Source organism: Gopherus evgoodei, chromosome 2, assembly GCF_007399415.2.
Source record: "Gopherus evgoodei ecotype Sinaloan lineage chromosome 2, rGopEvg1_v1.p, whole genome shotgun sequence".
NCBI classification, from domain to species: Eukaryota; Metazoa; Chordata; order Testudines; family Testudinidae; genus Gopherus; species Gopherus evgoodei.
The window spans coordinates 128,955,299-128,977,520 of NC_044323.1; the positions used below are offsets into that span (position 1 = coordinate 128,955,299).

Sequence of the window (22,222 nt, forward strand, 5' to 3'; positions counted from 1 at the left end):
ACAGAAAGCCCTACGAATATCAGTAACAGCAGAGACAGCAGGCTCACTCTTATTCTCATGGTAGCCAGCCAAGGTACACCCCCCCCCGACCCATGGAAATAATCGCAATGCTCAAAAAGAAACCCATCATCCACCTTCTCTGTCACCTATCCCATCCCATAAACTAAAAAAAAACAGATTTGGTGAGCATGTTGGTTCCGATGTGACTCCCAGTCAAAAGATATTGGCCATCTTTGAGAGCCACCTCCCTGTTCCATCAAGCCCAATCCAATATCACCTCAGACAAATGAGCATTGGATATTGTGCCCATGGCTATCCAATTCATTTCCACGCCTCATGCCCCCGTAGCTACGTCTCTTCCCTGATCCTCTTCCAAGACCCTTCTTACTCCAAAAAGAAGTGTACAGGAAAAAAAGACTTTTAATCCCAGTGTTTCCTTATCCCAAACTAGGAAAAGGGTCTTCATCCTATCCTAGTACTCAGGAGACTGAGTAAATACATTTGCTCCCTGTGATTCAGAAGGGTAATGCTTGCCTCCATCACTAACATTTCCAGAAAATGAGGAAATGGCAGAAGTGCTAAATGAGTTTTTATTTCAGTTTTCACCATAAATATTAGTAGCGATTGGACATTTAATGTAGTGAATGACAGTGAAAATGAGGTAGTATCAGAAGCTAAAATAGGGAAAGAACAACTTAAAATTACTTAGACAACTCAGATGTCTTTAAGTCAGTAGGTCCTGATGAAATACATGCTAGAATACTCAAGGAGCTGACTGTGGAGATATCTGAGCCATTAGTGATTATTTTCTAGAAGTTATGGAAAATGGGAGAGATTCCAGAGGACTGGAAAAGGGCAAATATAGTGCCAATCTATACAAAGGGAAATAAGGGCAACCTGGGGAATTACAGATCAGTCAGCTTAACTGCAGTATCCAGAAAAATAATGGAGCAAATAATTAAGCAATCAATTTGCAAACACCTAGAAGATGATAAGGTGATAAGTAAATGTCAGCATGGATTTGTCAAGAACAAATCGTGTTAAACCAATCTAATAGCTTTCTTTGGCAGGGTAACAAGCCTTGTGGATACAGGGGAAGTGGTAGATGTGGTGTATCTTGACTTTAGTAAAGCTTTTGATACTGTCTCACATGGCCTTCTCATAAGCAAACTAGGGAAATACAGCCTAGATAGAGCTATTATAAAGTGGTGCATAACTGACTGGAAAACTGTTCCCAGAAAGTAGTAATCAATGGTCACAATCAAGTCAAGTGGGATCCCACAGGGATCAGTTCTGGGTCCAGTTCTGTTCAATATCTTCATCAGTGATTTAGATAATAGCATAGAGAGTACATAAAGTTTATGGATACCAACCTGGGAGTTCTGGCAAGTGCTTTGGAGGATAGGATTAAAAATTAAAATGATCTGGACAAACGGGAGAAATGGTCTGAAGTAAATAGGATAAAATTCAATAAGGATAAATGCAAAGTACTCCACTTAGGAAGGAACAATCAGTTGCACACATACAAAATGAGAAATGACTGCCTAGAAAGAAGTACTGCAGAAAGCAATCTGGGGGGCAGAGCTAAATATGAGTCAATAGTATAACACCATTGCAAAAAATGCAAATATCATTCTCGGATGTATTAGTAGGAGTGTTGTAAAGAAAACACAAATAGTAATTCTTCTGCTCTGTTCCATGCTGATTCGGCCTCAGCTGGAGTATTGTATGCAGTTCTGGGTTCCACATTTCAGGAAAGGTGTGGTCAAATTGGATAAAGTCCAGAGAGAGCAATAAAAGTGATTTAAGGTCTAGAAAACACATGACCTTTGAGGGAAGATTGAAAAAAAATGGGTTTGTTTAATCTGGAAAAGAGAAGCCTGAGAGGGGACATGATAACAGTTTTCAAGTACGTGAAAGGTTGTAACAAAGAGAAGTAGTGGTGGTGGTGGGTGGGAGTGGATATTCTCCTTAACTCTGACGATAGGACAAGAAGCAATGGGTTTAAATTGCAGCAAGGGCAATTTAAATTGAACATTAGGAAAAAGTTCCTATCTGTCAGTGTGGTTAAGCCTTGGAATAAACTGCCTAGGGAGGTTGTGAAATCTCCATCACTGGAGATTTTTAAGAGCTGGTCAGACAAACACGTCTCAGGGGTGGCCTAGATAATACTTAGTCCTGCCATGAGCACAGGAGACTGGGTTAGATGACCTCTCGATATCCCTTCTAGTCCTACACTTCTATGATTCCATCTCATCAGGTTCAAGACTGGTTCATGTCTCTTGACTTACAAGGTGCATACTTCCACGTTGCTGTCCACCCAGACCACAGCAAGTGCTTGAGGTTGATAGTGGGACCAAATCATTACCACTACAAAGTACTGAAGGTCAGTCTCTCTTCATCACCAAGCATCTTCACAAAATATCTAGAGGTGATAATGACCCACCTGAGAGGGCAGAGCATTCATATTTACCCATGCCTGGATGACTGGCTGATCGGAGGTACATCTCAGCAAGCAACTGCATCAAGCATTGAATGTTCTCTATCCCTTTTGCCTAGCTTGGCCTCCTAGTGAACTCAGAAAATTATCAGTAACCCTATCACAGATGGGAGAGTTCATAAGAGTTCTGACTGCAGATCAGGAAAAAGTTTATCTACCCAAGGACAGGTTCTAGTCATTACAATGCTACAGTTCACATCAAACTTGCCTATGCCAGTATGGACATGCCTTGCAGTGTTAGATCATGTCAACATGCAAGTACATAATGCTGCTTGCCAGACTTCACCTGCAGCTCCTTCAAATCTGGCACAGGTCATCTATTATTTTCTGTTCTGGCTATCAGACTTATTACAGTCTTCCATTCAGTCTCCGATTCAACTCCTCAACCACATCCAAATGCTCCACCCAGACCTGAAGTTGCTGCACCTTAAAGTGTGGCTGTTGACTGACTGAGTACCATGGAAGAGGACTTCTGCCTGCAAGTCCAGGAAATCCTGATACAAAGCGAAACAAAACAAAGGAAAAAACCATCAGCAATCAAAAATTCATCTATCAGGAAACATATTCCTGTAAATGGAATAGGTTCTCAGTATGAGCAGCCCAACCGAGTCTGGCCCTGTCTAGGCCCCAATACCAAAGAATCTCAACCCCGTATTGCACTTAAAACAGGTCATTCTGGTCCATCTTGCAGCAATTTCATCGTGACATCCACCTGTGCAGTCATGTTTGGTCTTTTCTCACCCAGCTGTATAAACTTTCTCAAAGGGCTATTGCATATTTACTCACTGGTCAGAGATCCTATCCCCTGCCTGGGACCTTGTATAGTTATGACATTCCCAGGGTGCAATCTGGAATGCTGTGTCCCCTCAGCTCTGAGATGCCTTTTACACTGCTTTGCTGATGGAACAGCAGCCCCTCCAGGCTCTGTGCACTCACCACCACCGCCACCAGCATGTAAAGAAGCAATAATGGATACTTACTTTACAGTATTTGTGGTTCTTCAAGATAATGTAGTCAGTGTAAAACAAACGAGCCTCCCTCCATTCCCATTTTGTTTTCAATTCTCAGCTAACACAGGCTTGAATTGTGAGCGATCTGCAGGGCTGTGAGGAGAGTGGCATCACAGCTGCTGTACCCTTTATTGACTGGTATAGGAGCACAAGGAGGCCCAGGGCATATGTACAGCCTTGCTGAACACTGCTATTTAAAACATCTGATCTTGCCTGTGTGATGCCCATGCGCACCTACAGTATTCTACACTGACTACAAAATCTGGAAGACCAACAGTTGCTGTAAGTAAGTAATAGCTCTTTTCACTATGAAGTTGCATGAGATAGGTGTGTCCAACACTTTTATCATTTTGAGACCTATTTGAAAGGGGAAAAAAGTAGCCCCTAGATAGAAAAGGAGAGCAAATGCTGAAAAATGTTTACGGGTCAACACTGGATGGAAATATGTATGTGCCCTTCTCCATTTTGATTATATACTAATAATCTGGAATATGTATGGGCACATCTGTTTATTTTATTGCTTCAGTAGGATAGCTTTAAAATGCAATTATGTGATTTTGATTATTTCAGTGATAGTCTTCTTTATATGTCAATAACATAGTCAAATAATATTTTACTATATTGATGTGCGCTTTTCTATTCAGATGTGATTGTTAACCTTGGGATGCTCTAGTATAGTCTCTCTTTCTTTTTTATATATAAACAAACTGTACAACTATAATTTGTCTCATATTTATTTTATATAATCTTTAGAAATTAATACAGTCATCTTCAATGTGTTGACACCTTTACCACTTCTTGGATTTAGGGCCGGTGCAAGGAAGTTTCGCGCTCTAGGCGAAACTTCCACCTTGCACGCCCCCCAGCTAACACCGCCCCCCCATGCCAGCTAACTCAGCCCCTCATCTGGGGACACCCCCCTACAGTAGCCTCCCCGCCCCCATGACAGCTAACCCCTCTCCCTCCCGTCCCCCAGTGGCAACTAAACCTGCCTAGGAAGACTTCCCCCCCCCCGGCAGCTAACCCTGCCTGGGGAGACACCCCCCTCCCCCACCACGGCAGCTAACCCTGCTTGAGGAGACTCCCGCCTCCCCCGCCACGGCAGCTAACCCTGCCTGGGGAGACTCTCCCCTCCCCCGCCACGGCAGCTAACCCTGCCTGGGGAGACCTCCGCTGAAGCTCACCCTGCCTGGGTAGCCCGCCCCAGCTCACCTCGGCTCCGCCTCCTCCACTGAGTACGCCGACGCTGCTCTAATTCTCCTCACCGCCTACGCTTGCGGTGCCAATTGGAGGAGACTTAGAGCTGGGCTGTGTGCTCAGCGGAGGAGGCAGAGCGGAGGTGAGCTGGAGCGGGAAGCAGTTCCCCTGTGTACCCGCCCCTCGTTATTGCAGGCAACCCTCCCTGCACGCCCCTCCTCCCAGCTCACCTCCACCTCCTCGCCTGAGGGGGCTTTTAGGTGCCCCCAACTGCTAGGCATCCTAGGCGGCCGCCTAGTTTGCCTAAATGGTTGCACCGGCCCTGCTTCGATTTCATTACAGCTAGACCTGTGGGCAATTGCAGGTGTTTTCGATTCCAAGTAATCCTTCATTTCACTTTTATTTGAAATTATTAAATTGATAAGCACAACTGAGATGTCATAATTCAATTTAGAATCTGTGTCAGTAGAACAAATCTTTGATGCACAATAAAGTCACATCAACCCTCCATACATGAGATGATCAAACATTAAGGGCCTGTCCAAAGTATACTGAAATCAATGGAATCATAGAATCATAGAATCGCAGGGTTGGAAGGGACCTCAGGATGTCATCTAGTCCAATCCCCTGCTCAAAGCAGGACCAACACCAACTAATCCAACTAATGAAGTTAGTTGGATCTAATGGAAGGGCTCTCATTGACTTCAGTGTACTTTAGGTGAGGTCCTAAGTAAGATTATAAATTGAAATTTTATATTTTATATTCATAATTGATTATAATGCAATTTCACCCTAAATTCTGTACTTTAGTTGAGGTTACTGTTTAGTCTGTCTAAGGAAACAGTTATTTTGTGAAGTAAAGAAATGCTGCCAATTTAAAGATGTGAATGATTTAGAATGAATGGGTTAATAAGTCTAATATATCTGTTATTTTATATGATTTTAGTAGAATGAACAGTGTTGACAAATATATGAACAAGGAACAATGAAGTGGCCAACGTAACTGTTTTATAAGGAGAACTGTAACAGAATGTATCTGTCTTTGTAATGAGTGCCATCAATCTAATTACTAGGTCTTTTTAAAACTGCATTGATAGTGTAGAAGATTAAATCCTTATCATTCACTGAGCCCTTGAAGTTGCTTCATGGCTGTACATAGGCCAGCATATCATTTAGAATACAAAGAAAAGGAATGCTTATTTGCACTTGCCTGACCCTTTTTTTTAAAATATGTGGAGTAAATGGGCCTTTAATATACTGATGCAGGTACAGTATGTTACAGAGTCAGAATTTTAAAAAGATGTATACTTTTACAATAGCCATATTTAGTTATCAGAATCAGTTATTAATATCTGTATTTTGGTTTGTCATATGTCTATTAGGTTGACTTACAGTAATTGCACAGTAATTACTGCAGTGGTGCATGTCCATACTACCCTCCTTGGGTTGGTGGTGTGTGTCCTCATGAGGAGCGCTTCTGTCGACCTAAGAGGGGCAGTGGGGGGAGCTGAGAGCCCAGCTTCTTGTCTGTGCTCCCATCTGGGAGCAGGGTCCAGCCATCCAGGATTCTTACCCTAGCTCCCAGTCGGGAGTGGGGTCTTGCCACCAGTGGCTCCCAGCCAGGAGTGGGGTCCAGCTGCCCAGTTCTCCATGGGAGTGGGGGGAGCAGCTGGGCTCTAAAACTAACAGCTGATGTAAGTAACATGTGTCTGTACAGACACTGTGTCACCCTAACTACGCTGACATAAGCCCTATGCCTCTCCTGGATGTGAAGTTGTTATTGTAGTGTAGTAGGGTATTTACATTGGTGGGAGCAAGGCTGTAACGTAGACACTGATATAGTTAGGTTGACATAAGCTGTCCTATGCTGACCTAACTCTGTTGTGTAGACCAAGCCTGTAATAGGTGTCTAATTCTCTATTGTACTTACCTATCAACTATCGGCATACTATACACTAAAACTAAGACTGTGAAATTTGTGTAAATTCTGCTTTTTCATATCTCTGTGTGTGTATGTATGTAAACATACACACACAAATATATATATATACACTCATATACTTTATTTATCTATACTAGTCACTGAAAACTTGTGCTATTACATGGGTGTAATTTGTAAACTCATGTGTGTAAAAAAGTCAAAAATGGCTAAATTAAAAATTGAATGGTAACAGACCACAAATCCCAGTGATGACTGAACTTGTTGATGACCCGCAGCTGTCGTATTGTGGTTAGGATGAGTAAGGATGAGTGAATGCGTATGTTGTACTCGGAAAGTTGTGTTGATTTTCATGTGGGTTGTTTTGTGCTGGGAGAGTTATGTTGATTTGTGCAAGTGAATGTGTGTCCTGCTGTGAGAGGCTATGTATGATTGGGGTTATTGCGTATGCTGGCTGTGTTGTTGTATGGGCAGTGGTGGTGTGCTGTGAAAGTAGTGTGTATTTTTGCAGCTGGTGAATGAGTTGTATGTGCAGTGATGAGAGGCTATACATGTTTGTGGTTATTGTGTGTGCTGCTTGTGTTGATTTGTGTTGGGTGGGTTGCGCTAGAAGATTTTTGCTGATTTGTGCAGATGGTGAATGAGGGGTATGTGCTACTGTGAGGGCTTATATATGTTGAGGTCATTATATGTGCTGTGTGTGCTATTAGGTGGGTGGTTTTGAAGAACTTTAGCAGTTGACCCAAGTAATCATAGACTCATAGAATCATAGGGTCTGCAAGGGTCATTGAATCTAACCCCCTGCCAAGATGCAGGATTTTTTTTGTCTAAACCATCCAAGACAGATGACTATCCAGCCCCTTTGTGAAAACGTCTAGTGAAGAACCTCCAGAGGCTGTCAGTTCCATTGTCCTACTATTGTTATAGTTAGGAAGTTTTCCTGAGATTTCATCTAAATCTGCTATGTTGTAGTTTGAACCACTTGCCTCTTGTCCCCTCCTCTGTGGCAAAAAAGAACAACTTTTCTCCATCTTCTTTTATGGCAGCCTTTCAAATATCTGAAGACCACTATCATAGCCCCCCTTAATCTCCTCTTTTCCAAATGAAACATACCCAGTTCCTTCAGTTTCTGCTCATGTGGCTTGACTTCCATCCTTTGATCATCTTTGTCACTCACCTCTGGATCCTTTCCCGTTTCCCTATATCCTTTCTGTACACTGGTGACCAAAATTGGACACAGTACTCCAGCTAAGGCCTAACCAACGCTGACTAGAGTAATACTGTCACCTCTTGTGGTTCACTTGCAATCCAGTATCTGTGCAGTATCCTTCATGCCGCCAATGAAACTGTTGTGTGCACATTAGCTCTAAGGTGGAGGTGGTTAGTTTTTACCTCTAGTATCACAATGGTCTAGGATGCTTAGCATAGAAAGCCTTGCTGTCACTTGAGTGTAATTCATAAAGTCAAAATGGCTGAAAAGTTAAAAGCTGAATAATAACAGACCATGAAATCCAGCTAAGCATGCTTGTAATTGCTTCTATCACTTCATACTGACACAGGAGACATTCTAAGCCAGAGTTCTCAAACTCAGTTTACCCTAGGGCTAATGCCAGTCCTCAGATCCTCCCATCAGGCCAATAATGTCATTCATGTTGCCCAGAACCTGCCCCTGCCAAACTCTGTCACACCAAACTCCGTCCCCCACCTGCCTAAGGCTCTGGGAGGGAGTTTGGGTGGGCAAGGAGGTCTAGGGTAGAGGATTAGGGTGCAGGGTGCAGGCTCTGGGAGGGAGTTTGGGTGCAGAAGGATTGGAGGTTGGGCTCTGGGAGGGAGTTTGGGTGAAAGAGGGGGTCTGAGGTGCAGGCTCTGGGATGGGGCAGGAGGTGGGAGTGCAGGAGGAAGGGGTGGTGTTGCAGGCTCTTGGAGGAAGGGGGAGGGGGTGCAGGCTCTGGGAGGGAGTTTGGAGGCAGGAAGGGGTGTGTGGGGAGGGGGTGCAGGTGCAGGGTCTGGGAGTGGGTTGGGGGTTCAACGTTACCTGGGGCTCCAAGGGAGGGTGGGCTGGAAGGCCTCCATGCACTGTTGCCCCCAGGCACTGCCCCCTACAGCTTCACATTGGTTGCAGGGGCGCTTGGAACGGGGGCAGAGCACAGAGGCACAGCCCCGTCCTGCCCCGGGGCTGCAGGGAGGGGCTGGCAAACACGTGGAGCGAGTGCGTAGGAAGCCGCTCAGCTCCGCTGTGCTGCCAGTGGTGGGCTTGGCCCCTGGCCATTTTAAATTGCCCAGGGGCTGTGCAGAGGGGGAGCGCCTGGGGGCGGCAGGTGTAGCCAAGGGAGAGACCTGGCCTTCCAAAATTGCTGGAGCCTCACGGGCCACACTGGGGAGGTTCTCGGGCCTCAGATGGCCCATGGGCTGGGACTTTGTAGGGTGACCAGACAGCAAGTGTGAAAAATCGGGACGGAGGTGTGGGTTAATAGGAGCCTATATGAGAAAAAGACCCAAAAATCGGGACTGTCCCTATAAAATTGGGACATCTGGTCACCCTAGGATTTTGAGACCCTTGTTCTAAGCTTTAGAGTGAAACACGGACAGAGTGACAATTCTGGGATCTTATTGTATAGGTATTACACACACATAAATAATCCCAGCCACAGGCAGAGTACTGGATGGACCTTCTCTGGAATTGGTCAGGTAAGAAATCTTGGAGGAAAAGGGGGGAATGTGGGGGAACTGGGAATCATTGAAGAGGCAGGAAGACTGAGATCTGACAAGTAACTGAGGTGGAGTGGCCAAGGATGAACAAAGAGAATGGGAGAGGGAGGGAACAGAAATGGGTGAGGGAGACAGAGCTGATGAGGAGCTGGGGTGCTGAGGAACAATTGGGACTAGCTGAGCAAAGAGCAAAGACAAGAAACTAAGGAGGGGTTGAGGGGAGACAGATTTGATGAGGATCCCGGGAAGTGAGACTGGAACTGGGAGCAAGGGGGATGGGGTGGTGACACAGGTGAATGGGTGAAGGATAAATTGGCCGATGTGCCCAGACGGGGAGACTAGGACTGGGTTGAGAAACTTGAGATGTAGAGTCTGGAACTAGCTAGATCAGGAGACTAGGACTGTGATGAGGAGCCTTGAATGAGAAGAGATCAAACTAGGACATATTGGAGGGTATGGGGCAGAAGGGGTAAGGCTTGGGGAAACAGCAGGCAGATGGGTATGTGCTCACTTAGAACATACTCCCCTCCAGAGTTTGGGAATAGAACCCAGGATCTGAGTCCTCTGCTGTCAGCAAATAGCTGTGAAAAACCCACTGACAAAATGTGTGTCCCCTCTCCTTCTAGTGCTGGTCCCCACAGAGGATAACAATCGATTACTACTATCAGTTACCCAATTAGCTCAAGTGGCAAAGGTCTGTGGATTTGATCTAAAGGTTTCAACACTGTTGATGACCCATGAGGGTGTCAGTATGATGAGATTTCTGTTTTTTCACTTTGCTTTTTTAAAAACCTAGGAAATTATACACACACGCTTCATTACAGCTTATCACTTTCCAGCCATAGTATTATGATCATTCAGATATGATAAGTGCAAAATGTAATTTCAGGAAAAAGCTACCATCAATAAATATTCAATTTTCTTTTTAATTTTTTTCTATGATACAGCCATTTGCACTTTTCTAGGTGGAGTAGCTTAATTAAAATGTAGAGCGTTGATACAGGCTTAAATATATTTTAAAAAATGTTAAAGTAGAAAAGTAAAATTCAGAGATTTTATGTTATCTACGGCCATCATTCAACAAAGTAGTCTAACACATGGCTTACTTTAAGCAAGTGAGTTGTCCTATTGAAGTCAATGGTACTATTAATGTGCTTAAAGTTAGACATGTTCTTGGACGTTGCCTTGCTATTAATGAACTGAATTGAAAATTTTTTAATTTTAAAAAATGTAATGCACATCTGACCACTTCATATTCAACAGTAATTGCTATCTGAAAAGAAAAGGAATTTTGAGATACATTATTCGCAAGAGAATGGATGGTTTCCCAGGCTGAAAGATTTTTCAGATTTCAGATCTGATACCTGGCCTTTAAAATGGCTGTGCTTTGTGTGTGAGAGCTCTTGTAAATCTCCGACTGTCTCCTGTAGTGGACACATTGTGATAATTATACCAACACAATGTTCTCATTCTGCTTACTCTGCCACATGTGTGCATCTCTTTTAATGAGTGTGATGTCTATATGCATAGTATGCCAGATAGATGTGTGTGTGTGTGGCCTGATTTTCAGAGCCACACACTCTCCTCTCCCATTGAAGTAAACATACCTGGGGGTGCGGGCTCTGTTGTGGGGCTGGGGATGAGGGGTTTGGGGTGCAGGAGGGTGCTCCAGGCTGGGACTGAGAGGTTCAGAGAGCATGAGGGGGATCAGAGCTTGCAGGGGGTTGGGGTGCAGAAGCGGGATGAGGGTTCCATCTGGGGGTGCAGACTCTGGGGTGGGGCTGGGGATGAGGGATTTGGGGTGCAGGAATGTGCTCCAGGCTCGGATTGAGGGGTTCAGAGGGCAGGAGGGTGATCAGGGCTGGAGCAGGAAGTTGGGGCGCTGGGTTGTCAGGGGTGCAGACTCCAGGCAGCGTTTACCTCAAGCAGCTCCCAGAAGCAGTGGCATGTCCCATGGTTTCTGGCCAATGGGAGCTGCAGGGCTGGCGCTTGGGGCGGGGCAGAGTACGGAGCCCACTAACTGCCCCTATGCATAGTGGTCGGAGGGGGAACATGCTGCTGCTTCTGGGAGCCGCGCAGAGCCATGGCAGGTAAGGAGACTGCGCCACTGGCCAAACTTTTAACAGCCTGGTTGGCGGTGCTGACCGGAGCTGCCAGGGTCCCTTTTCGACCAGGTGTTCCAGTCTAAAACCAGACTCCTGGCAACTCTAGAGTTGTGTTGTGAAGTTTGTGTTTTCTTTATCCATTTAGAAATACTTAAAATATTTAAACTCAATATAAAAAAAACCCCACCTCCTAGTTACTGTTGAAAGAAAACCATCAAATAGGCTCTTTTGGAAAACAGTAGCCTATTCCCAACTGTGAGAAGGAGTGACGACATTAAATAAATAAGAATCCATTCTTGTCTGCCACCTCCTGTATTTATAAATGCAAATCAATAACTGGTATAACTTTAAGCAACTGCAAGAACAGCTTGGTTAGTTGAAAGGGCATTTTGAATAACTTAAAAATATTACTGTTATTCCACTAATATCATTTCATTTTGATTGTTATAACTTTTTAAATTAAATTAGTATCATTAGAACAAACTTATTTGCAAGTTTGGCAACACTGGATTCAGAAGGAGGCGGAAGGTAACTTTTCTTTGTTAAATTTAATGTTAAAGAAACACATTTAGTCATCATAAAAGTGAGGTTTACCTTCAGGAACAGAAATATGTATATCCACAGATTTTAACCTACATTTATGCAAAATTGAAACTGTCATTTTAAAATTGACAGAAAAGGTAAATGACAATTCACTAGAACTATTTTTGCACTAGCTTTGGCAACCGTGGTCTTGATTCAGTAAATCACTTAAGCTTGTTTTGACATTCCATTTAAGTTAATGATAAGCTGGTAGTTAAGTGCTTTGTTGAATATGGTCCTAAACTAGGAAAAAGTTGGAGTGTTTAAAAGAGAGAGGGAGAACGACATAAATGATTTCACTTTGTGACTTCAGTTTCATTCTTTCTTTGCAATGGAATTAGTCTCTGCATACATGTAATTAGCTGAGCACTGAAGATCTTTACTATGATTACAATGGATTATTCAGCACTGGAGTAATCAATATTATGATAAATAAGGAAAGTATTTCAGGCAGTTAGATACAGAATGAAAATCAGTGAACTTGCTTTATTTCCTTAATAGAGTATCTTACAGACTTGAGCAATTCTTTTTAAACACTCTCTGTATTGTTCATAATTCATCTCAATGTAAAAGCCTTTGACTGTTTATAGGACTCAGTCGGATTAATGATTATTACAAAAAAACAGTTTTGTCCCAATAATGGTGCAACATATCTAAATGAATATATTGAAGGGTAAACCAAGTCATTGTCACTTTGTATGGGGAGGGAGGGATGTTTTTGACTGGGAACTCTTTCTTAGACCATTTCTTTGTGCATATATATATATATACAGGAGACCTTTGATACGGGAGACCGGGGTTCAAATCCCGGTCGGTACCCCTAACGCGTCACCTGCCTACCTCAAATATGAGAGCAACACGAACTAGGAGAGTCATACCGGCTCGGACGTCGCCCGGATTAACAAGGTCCGCGCCAGATGTTGAGGAACCAGGACAATCTGACGATAAGTGGGCTACTGGAACAAACCATTCATGGACGAGACAAGAGAACCTGGAATTGATGGAATGCTACTATAACAGTAGACCTAATGAGAGGGGATATATGAAACATATGAGGGGACTATGGATAGACAAAAGATCTACATCCATACTTACTGAGAAACAGTTAGTTACCCAACGCTTCAACATAGTAAAGAGGAAGCTGCTCTCACAGCTTGAGATAGACCAACTCCACATTACATCCCAGACTCAAGAAGGCCTGGAAGAACAAGTGGATGTGCAGCCCACTCCTGAAGCTGAAACTTCACTGCCACCCTCTCCACTGCAGAGCACAGCAGCTGATATGAGGCATAAGATCATGGAGAAACTAGCTACAGTCAATCCTCGAGACCAATTACCAAGGCTCAGTGGAGAAGTACCATCAGATAGTATGTTAGAATATGCCAATAGAGCCCTCATGACAATCCCTACTACCACCATAATTCAAACCAATGAACTGGTATACGCTACAGCCTCTGTAATCCTGGAGATGCTTGGCTATACGATTAAGAAGAACAACAGCATGTACCCACCCTGGAAAATGAGGTTGGAGGATAAGACCAAGGCGACTCGGAGAGAAGTTAGTCAGCTGGTGGAACTGCAGAAGGGTGTAGAGATTAAGGATAAGACTCAGCTACTGAAAAAATACAAGGGCCTGACTCCATCTGAAGCGCTAGAGACTGCTAAACAAAGGCTCACAGCACTGGCTACCAGGCTAAGGAGATACACTAGAGAAGCAGAGGCCAAAAAAGTAAATGCCCTGTTCTCTAAAGAACCATCTAAGGTGTACTCCCAATTACAGTGCAACAACACAATAACAGCAGAGCCACCAGCAGCAGAAACTGAACAGTACTGGAAGAACATATGGGAGAAAGAGAAGATTCATAACACCAGTGCAAAGTGGCTGCAGGACCTGAGAACAGAGCACAGCAATCTCCCAGAACAGAAACCAGTTACCATCACAGTAGAAGACATCCAGAAGCAGGTCAAGAACATGAAGAGCTGGACAGCACCTGGACCAGACATGATCCACACCTACTGGCTAAAGAAACTAACAGCAGTGCATGAATGCCTAGCAGCACAGATGAACCAGCTGCTGGCAGCAGGCTCCCATCCAAACTGGTTAACACAAGGAAGGACAGTGCTGATCATGAAAGACCCCTGCAAGGGAATAGAACCATCCAACTACCGGCCAATAACCTGCCTCCCTACAACATGGAAAATCCTATCAAGTATCATAGCCGCCAAGCTACAGGACCATATGGGCCAGTACATGAGCACAGCTCAGAAAGGCATTGGGGACAACACCAGAGGCTCAAAACACCAGTTGCTCATAGATAGAGCAGTCACCCAAGACTCAAGGTCTAGACAGACCAATCTGAGCACAGCCTGGATTGACTACAGGAAAGCCTACGACTCAATGCCGCACACGTGGATCTGTGAATGTCTGCTGCTATACAAAGTCAATAGGATACTAAGGACCTTCCTCAAGAACTCAATGGGACTATGGAAGACAACACTGGAAATCAACTCAAGGCAGCTTGCACAAGTGGCCATCAAGTGCGGCATATACCAAGGTGATGCACTGTCTCCACTGCTGTTCTGCATAGGCTTAAACCCCCTCAGCCAGATAATTACAAGGACTGGATACTGGTATGGGTTTAGGAGTGGAACTACCATCAGCCACCTCCTCTACATGGATGACATCAAGCTGTATGCTAAGAATGAACGAGACATCGACTCGCTAATCCACCTGACGCGGATTTACAGTGAGGATATCGGGATGTCATTCGGACTGGAGAAGTGTGGCCGGATGGTAGTGAAGAAAGGGAAGGTAGTCAAGACTGATGGGGTGGAACTACCAGCGGGCCACATAGCAGACATACAGACCAGCTACAAATACCTTGGTGTCCCACAGTCACAGGGAAATCACGATGAGGAGGCAAGGAAGACAGCAACATCCAAGTATCATCAAAGGATAAGACAGGTCCTGAAGAGCCAGCTCAGTGGGGAAAACAAGATCCATGCCATTAACAGATACGCCCTGCCGGTTATCAGATACCCTGCTGGTATAGTGAGCTGGCCAAAGGAGGACATGGAGGCTGCCGATTTGAAGACCCGGTAGCTCCTCACAATGCACGGAGGTTTCCATCCCAAGTCCAACACCCAGAGACTGTATACCAGCCGGAAAGAAAGCGGGCGGGGCTTGGTGAGCGTCAAAGCCACTGTCCTGGATGAAACCTGAAGCATCCAGGAGTACATCAGTAAGATGGCCCCCAAAGATGAGCTGCTGAGAGAATGCCTGAGGCAGCAGCAGACATGGGAGGAAGACCAAGCAGAAGAAGTGCCATGGCAAGACAAGATCCTGCATGGGATGTACCATCGACAGATAGCTGAGGTGGCCGACATTGGGAAATCCTACCAGTGGCTGAAAAGGGCTGGACTAAAAGACAGCACTGAGGCACTGATCATAGCAGCACAGGAACAGGCACTGAGCACCAGATCCATTGAAGCAGGGGTCTACCACACTAGAGAGGACCCAAGGTGCAGACTGTGCAGAGAGGCCTCAGAGACAGTCCAACACATAGTGGCAGGATGTAAGATGCAGGCAGGAACAGCATACACTGAACGGCACAACCAAGTGGCTGGCATTGTGTACAGGAACATCTGCACGGCGTATGGGCTTGATCCTTCCAAGACCAGATGGGAGATTCCACAGAAGGTTGTGGAGAATAGCAGGGCTAAGATTCTGTGGGACTTCCAGATCCAGACGGACAAGCAGATACTGGCCAATCAACCAGATATCGTGGTAATAGATAAGGACCAGAAGACAGCGATGGTGATAGATATAGCAGTGCCAAGTGACAGCAACATCAGGAAGAAGGAATATGAGAAGCTGGAGAAGTACCAGGGCCTGAAAGAGGAACTAGAGAGGATGTGGAAAGTGAAGGCCAAAGTGGTCCCAGTGGTGGTAGGAGCACTTGGGGCTGTGACTCCTAAGCTGGGTGAGTGGCTCCAACAGATCCCAGGAACAACATCAGAGCTCTCTGTCCAGAAGAGTGCAGTGCTAGGAACAGCTAAGATGCTGCGCAGAACCCTCAAACTCCCAGGCCTCTGGTAAAGGACCCGAGTTTGAGGAAGACACATACCACTCATAGGGGCGAAAGGGGGGTTGGATCACAGAAGCCCCCTTGGGAGCTGCCAACCGATGTGCCAAGACATGTGCTTCTATCCCTGTTTTCCCTGCCAGCTTAGGACTTCAGCTCCCTGTCTTGCTGAGCCAGACACTCTTGTCTACTTCAACAAAGACCCAGAGTCTGAATTACCTGCCCCAAAGCTGCAGGTTTACCTGAAAACAGCTCACAGAAGTGTGCTTGTCTTTAGCACCCAGACACCCAACTCCCAATGGGTTCTAAACCCAAATAAATCCGTTTTACCCTGTATAATGCTTATGCAGGGTAAACTCATAAATTGTTCGCCCTCTATAACACTGATAGAGAGATATGCACAGTTGTTTGCTTCCCCAGGTATTAATACATACTCTGAGTTAACTAATAAGTAAAAAGTGATTTTATTAAATACAGAAAGGATTTAAGTGGTTCCAAGCAGTAACAGACAGAACAAAGTAAGTTACCAAGCAAAATAAAATAAAATGCGCAAATCTATGTCTAATCAAACTGAATACAGACAAGATCTTTACCAGTTCCAGAATGTCCCCTTTTACAGGGGATTGGGGTGCTGGGTTGTCAGGGGTGCAGACTCCGGGCAGCGCTTACCTCAAGCAGCTCCCAGAAGCAGCGGCATGTCCCACGGTTTAGCCTGGGTCCAGCAATCACTCACATCCCCTGTAGTTACTGTTCTTTGTTTAAGTATCCTGGGGTAGTGGAGAGGCTCCTTCTTTAGCCAGCTGAAGACCAAATGGAGGGGTCTCCCAGGGGTTTAAATAGACTCTCTCTTGTGGGTGGAGATCCCCTCCTCACCCTGTGTAGAATCCAGTCACAAAATGGAGATTTGGAATCACATGGGCAAGTCATATGCCCATGCATGACTCAGGACCTGCAGGCAGCAGTCATTACCCACATGCTACCTTGAATGTCCTCAGGTAGACGTCTTATGTGGATTGGAGTCTTCCAAGCTCTTTTGTCTGTTAGATGCTTCTTGACTGAGTACACTCCTTTCCCAAGAATTGACCAAATGTTCTAACTAAGGCTACTTAGAAATCAAGCAATTATACAGCCAATGTTCATAACTCTGAACACACAAATGGTGCCTGCATACAACTAGTAGATAATAACCTTTACATAGATATGTTACATGGCATATGTAGCAAAACTCTATTCCAGTTATATCATATATACATTTATAAGCACTCCCCAAAAAGTCTTGTGGGATACACTGTCACATATATATATAGTGACAGACCCAGAGCAGTGGGGTACAGGAGTCTGGTCCTATTGGCATCTAGGAGGTGGGTGGGCAAAGCCCGCCCAATTCTAAAGGACCTCCCCCCAGCCTAAGGGGAGGATCCACAGGTCTGTGACACCAAATGATTTCGTGGGACAACTAATGAAAAAACAGGATCGGGAGTGAGGTCATAGGGCTAAACAAAGGGAACCTAATGGGGACACCGAGCAGAGAACCCCGGACAACGCCCACTGCTCCTCGAAGGCGTCAAGGAAGCCAGTGGATGCCTCCGAGAGGAACTCTGCCCTCATGTGTGAATGGACGGAGGAGCAAAAATAGACCACACAGTCGCAGGAAATCCCATCGGCCAACCTTCTCTCCTTGGTTTTATAGATGGCTTGTTTGGCCAGGGCCAAGAGGAGGTTAATAAGGAGTTCCCGAGACTTTGTGGGGCCACGGATGGGGAGTGCATAGATAAACAGGTGAGGGGAAAAGTGTAACCAAAAACGAAATAAGATATTCAAGAGGAGCTGGAAAAGGGGCTGCAACCTGGTGCACTCTGAATAAATGTGCGCCAGGGTCTCCATCATGCCGCAAAAGGGGCAGGTGTTGGGGACAGGGGTGAACTGGCGCATGAAATTGCAAGCCCGTTAGCGAGAATTTTTAATGAATCAGTAAACTCAGGGGTTGTACCGTACGACTGGAGAATTGCTAACGTAGTTCCTATCTTTAAGAAAGGGAGAAAGAGTGATCCGAGTAACTATAGGCCTGTTAGTTTGACATCTGTAGTATGTAAGGTCTTGGAAAAAATTTTGAAGGAGAAAGTAGTTAAGGACACTGAGGTCAATGGTAATTGGGACAAAGTACAACATGGTTTTACTAAAGGTAGATCATGCCAAATCAACCTGATCTCCTTCTTTGAGAAGGTGACAGACTATTTAGACAAAGGAAATGCGGTAGACGTAATTTACCTCGATTTCAGTAAGGCATTTGACACGGTTCCACATGCGGAATTATTAGTCAAATTGGAAAAGATGGGGATCAATATGAGAATTGAAAGGTGGATAAGGAACTAGTTAAAGGGGAGACTACAATGGGTCGTACTGAAGGGTGAACTGTCAGGCTGGAAGGAGGTTACTAGTGGAGTTCCTCAAGGATCGGTTCTGGGACCAATCTTATTTAACCTTTTTATTACTGACCTTGGCACAAAAAGCGGGAATGTGCTAATAAAGTTCGCAGATGACGCAAAGCTGGGGGGTATTGCTAACACGGAGAAGGACCAGGATATCATACAGGAAGATCTGGACAACCTTGTAAACTGGAGTAATAGTAATAGGATGAAATTTAATAGTGAAAAGTGCAAGGTCATGCACTTTATTATTAAATAAGAACTTTAGATATAGATTGGGGATGCATCAGTTGGAAGCAACAGAGGAGGAGAAGGACCTTGGGGTATTGGTAGATCACAGGATGACTATGAGCCGCCAATGTGATATGGCCATTAAAAAAGCTGATACGGTTTTAGGATGCATCAGGCGAGGTATTTCCAGCAAAGATAAGGAGGTGTTAGTACCATTATATAAGGCGCTGGTGAGACCCCACCTGGAATACTGTGTGCAGTTCTGGTCTCCCATGTTTAAGAAGGATGAATTCAAACTGGAACAGGTTCAGAGACAGGCTACTAGGATGATCCGAGGAATGGAAAACCTGTCATATGAAAGGAGACTCAAAGAGCTTGGCTTGTTTAGTCTAGCCAAAAGAAGGCTGAGGGGGGGTATGCTTGCTTTTTATAAATATATCAGAGGGATTAATATTAGGGAGGGAGAGGAATTATTTAAGCTTAGTAGCAATGTAGCTACAAGAACAAATGGGTATAAACTGGACACTAGGAAGTTTAGACTTGAAATTAGACGAAGGTTTCTAACCATTAGAGGAGTGAAGTTCTGGAACAGCCTTCCAAGGGGAGTAGTGGAGGCAAAAGACATATTTGGCTTTAAGATTAAGCTTGATAAGTTTATGGAAGGGATGGTATGATGGGAGAGCCTAATTTTGGCAATTGATCTTTGATTATCGCCAGATAAGTATGCCCAGTGGTTGGTGATGGGATGTTGGATGGGATGGGATCTGAGTTACTGCAGAGAATTCTTTTCTGAGTGCTGGCTGGTGAGTCTTGCCCACAAGCTCAGGGTTTAGCTGATCGCCATATTTGGGGTCGGGAGGGAATTTTCCTCCAGGGCAGATTGGCAGAGGCCTTGGAGGTTTTTCATCTTCCGCTGCAGCATGGGGCAAGGGTCACTTGCTGGTGGATTCTCTGCAGCTTGAGGTCTTCAAACCACAATTTGAAGACTTTAGTAACTCAGGCATAGGTTAGGGGTTTGTTATAGAAGTGGATGGTTAGGGTTCTGTGGCCTGCTTTGTGCAGGAGGTCGGACTAGATGATCACATTGGTCCCTTCTGACCCTAGAATCTATGAATCTATGAACGGCACCAAGTACATGCCGGTGCTCACGGCCCCGTGAAGGAGCCGCCCACTGACATCCCCAGCAGGCCTCGGGACCAGGGCAGAGTATAAGCTGGCCCACCGGGGCTTCTCACCCTTGAGAGGCGGCAGGAGGTCCTGACATTTGGTATCGGGGCAGGACGCGAGGGTGAGGTAGTGAAGAGTGTGGAGCATGAGCGTGTACAGATGTTTCCTTGGTGTGGTCTGGAACAGAACCGGCTGCAGATAATGCAGCCGGCTTGCAGTGAAAGGGCAGGTGGGGCCGATTGGGTCCACAGGGTAGGGGTCGAATAAAAATGTCCATGGGGCCAGGGGTGGAGGGTGGGCGGGGCATGCCCTCTCACAGGACTCGGTCGAGGTAGGCCCAAGCAGCAGGCTGTAAAGTGGCCTTCACCTCCTGAAGTACGCACCGGGGAATACGAGGGCTGGAGAGCCCCATGCGCTGAGTGAGCGTCAGGGGATCCAGCCAGTCTCCCCGGTCATAGTCCAGGAGGTCTCTGACCCTGGTGACTCCCACTAAGAGCAGCCTCTGGCGCACCACAGGGGACTCCGCCAACTGCACATGAAACTGGAGGTTGTGTAGCAGGGGCTCCGCGAGGAGATAACCCCCAACGGTGGCCGCCACGGACCTGCTCATTGAAAAGAGCTTCCAGGTCCGGAGGAGGTCTTGGTAGAAGACCGGCAGCCCGGAGAGGTCTCACGGAAGACCTCTCGGATGGAGGTAAAAGAGCTGCCGGTCGTATCGGAGCCCTCGGAAGCGGTGGAGGAAGGCGTGCGCCAATACTCTCCACACCGGACTACCTGCACCATACAGGAGCCTCTGCACGGCCTGGAGGCGGAAGACATGGAGTTGAGTGTGTAGGCACTTCAGGCCCTGCCCCCCCTTCTCCAGGGGCAGGAGGAGAACCCCTGCAGAGACCCAGTGCATTCCTGGCCAAATGAACTCCAGAATTGCCGTCCGGAGGTTGGCCAGGAAATCCGGGGCCGGGACCAGGGTGTTGAGCCAGTACCAGAGCATGGACAGGACCAGTTGATTAAGCACCAGTGCCCTCCCTCGAAGGGAGAGGTACCAGAGTAGTCCTGTCCATTTCCAGAGCCACTCCGTCACCCTGCCCTCCAAATCGCTCCAGTTCTCTGGCGGAGACGGATGCGTGGCAGAAAGGTAAACGCTGAGACAGAGCAGTGGACCCGCACTCCACCGGATGGCCTGAAGCGTGGGTGGGAGGGAGCTCACCTGTGACCCATCTCTGACCACCAGGCCAGAGCTCTTGACCCAGTTGACCCAGGTGGAGGAGGCTGCCAAGTACACAGCCTGGCAAGCCTCTACCCGTGCCAAGTCGCCCAGGTCCTGGACCACGAGGAGCACATCGTCAGCGTATGCCCACAGGACCAGCCGCAGCTCCAGCCCAGAGAGGTTGCGTTTTTATCAGCAGGCATCCACCTTCCTTGGCTCCCTGGATCCTCGTGAGTGCCTGGTCCTGGGCGAGGACTTTAACACCACCCTCGAGGAATGGGACCTCTCGGGGACCGAGCAGTGCCGGGCTGTCGCGGACGTCCTCCGGGAGATCGTTGAACACCACTCCCTGGTGAACATCTGGTGCGACCACCACCCGGACAACGTTTCAACATTCATCTTCGTCCAGGTGGAGGCCCATCGGTTGCGCCACTCACGGCTGGACCGCATTTACCTGTGACGTCTCCACCTTTCACGAGCCTACTACTGCAGCGTTTGGCAGGCCCCCTTTTCAGATCATCACCTTGCCACTGTGACGGCCTCTCTGTGCGGAGAGGCCGGGGCCGGCCTATTGGCACGTTAAGAATAGTTTGCTGGAGGATGTGGGCTTCGTGGTGTCCTTCCAGGAGTTCTGGCTGGCCTGGCGAAGGCAGAGGTGTGCCTTTCCCTTGGCGCGGCGGTGGTGGGACCTGGGGAAGATGTGCGCCCGGCTCTTCTGCCGTGACTACACCCAGGGCGCCAGCCGACGGAGGGATGCAGCGATAGAGCAGTTGGAATGGGAGGTCTTAGAGCTGGAGAGGCGTCTGGCCACCAACCCCGTCAACCTCCTGCGGAGGAGACAGAGGAAGGGCTCGATCGCTAGAGCGTACAGCTGGCCCGAGAGGGGGCACCCCTGCCCTACTCCCCGTCCAAAGCTGACCGGCTCGGTCAGGGTCCAGTTGAGCCTGACCAGACACTCTGCAGAAGCGTACAGCACCTGGAGAAAACCCACAAACTGAGGTCCGAAGCCGAACGCTCGCAGAGTGCTCAGAAGATACCCGTGATCCACCCTGTCAAACGCCTTC

The 22,222-nt window shown here is 46.6% G+C and overlaps 1 protein-coding gene across 3 annotated transcripts in view; it reads left to right on the plus strand.

Moving 5' to 3' along the window:
- Positions 1-22,222, plus strand: part of ADCY2 (adenylate cyclase 2) — a 459,805-nt gene that overhangs the window by 247,457 nt on the left and 190,126 nt on the right. The gene's annotated exons all lie outside the window — the stretch shown is intronic.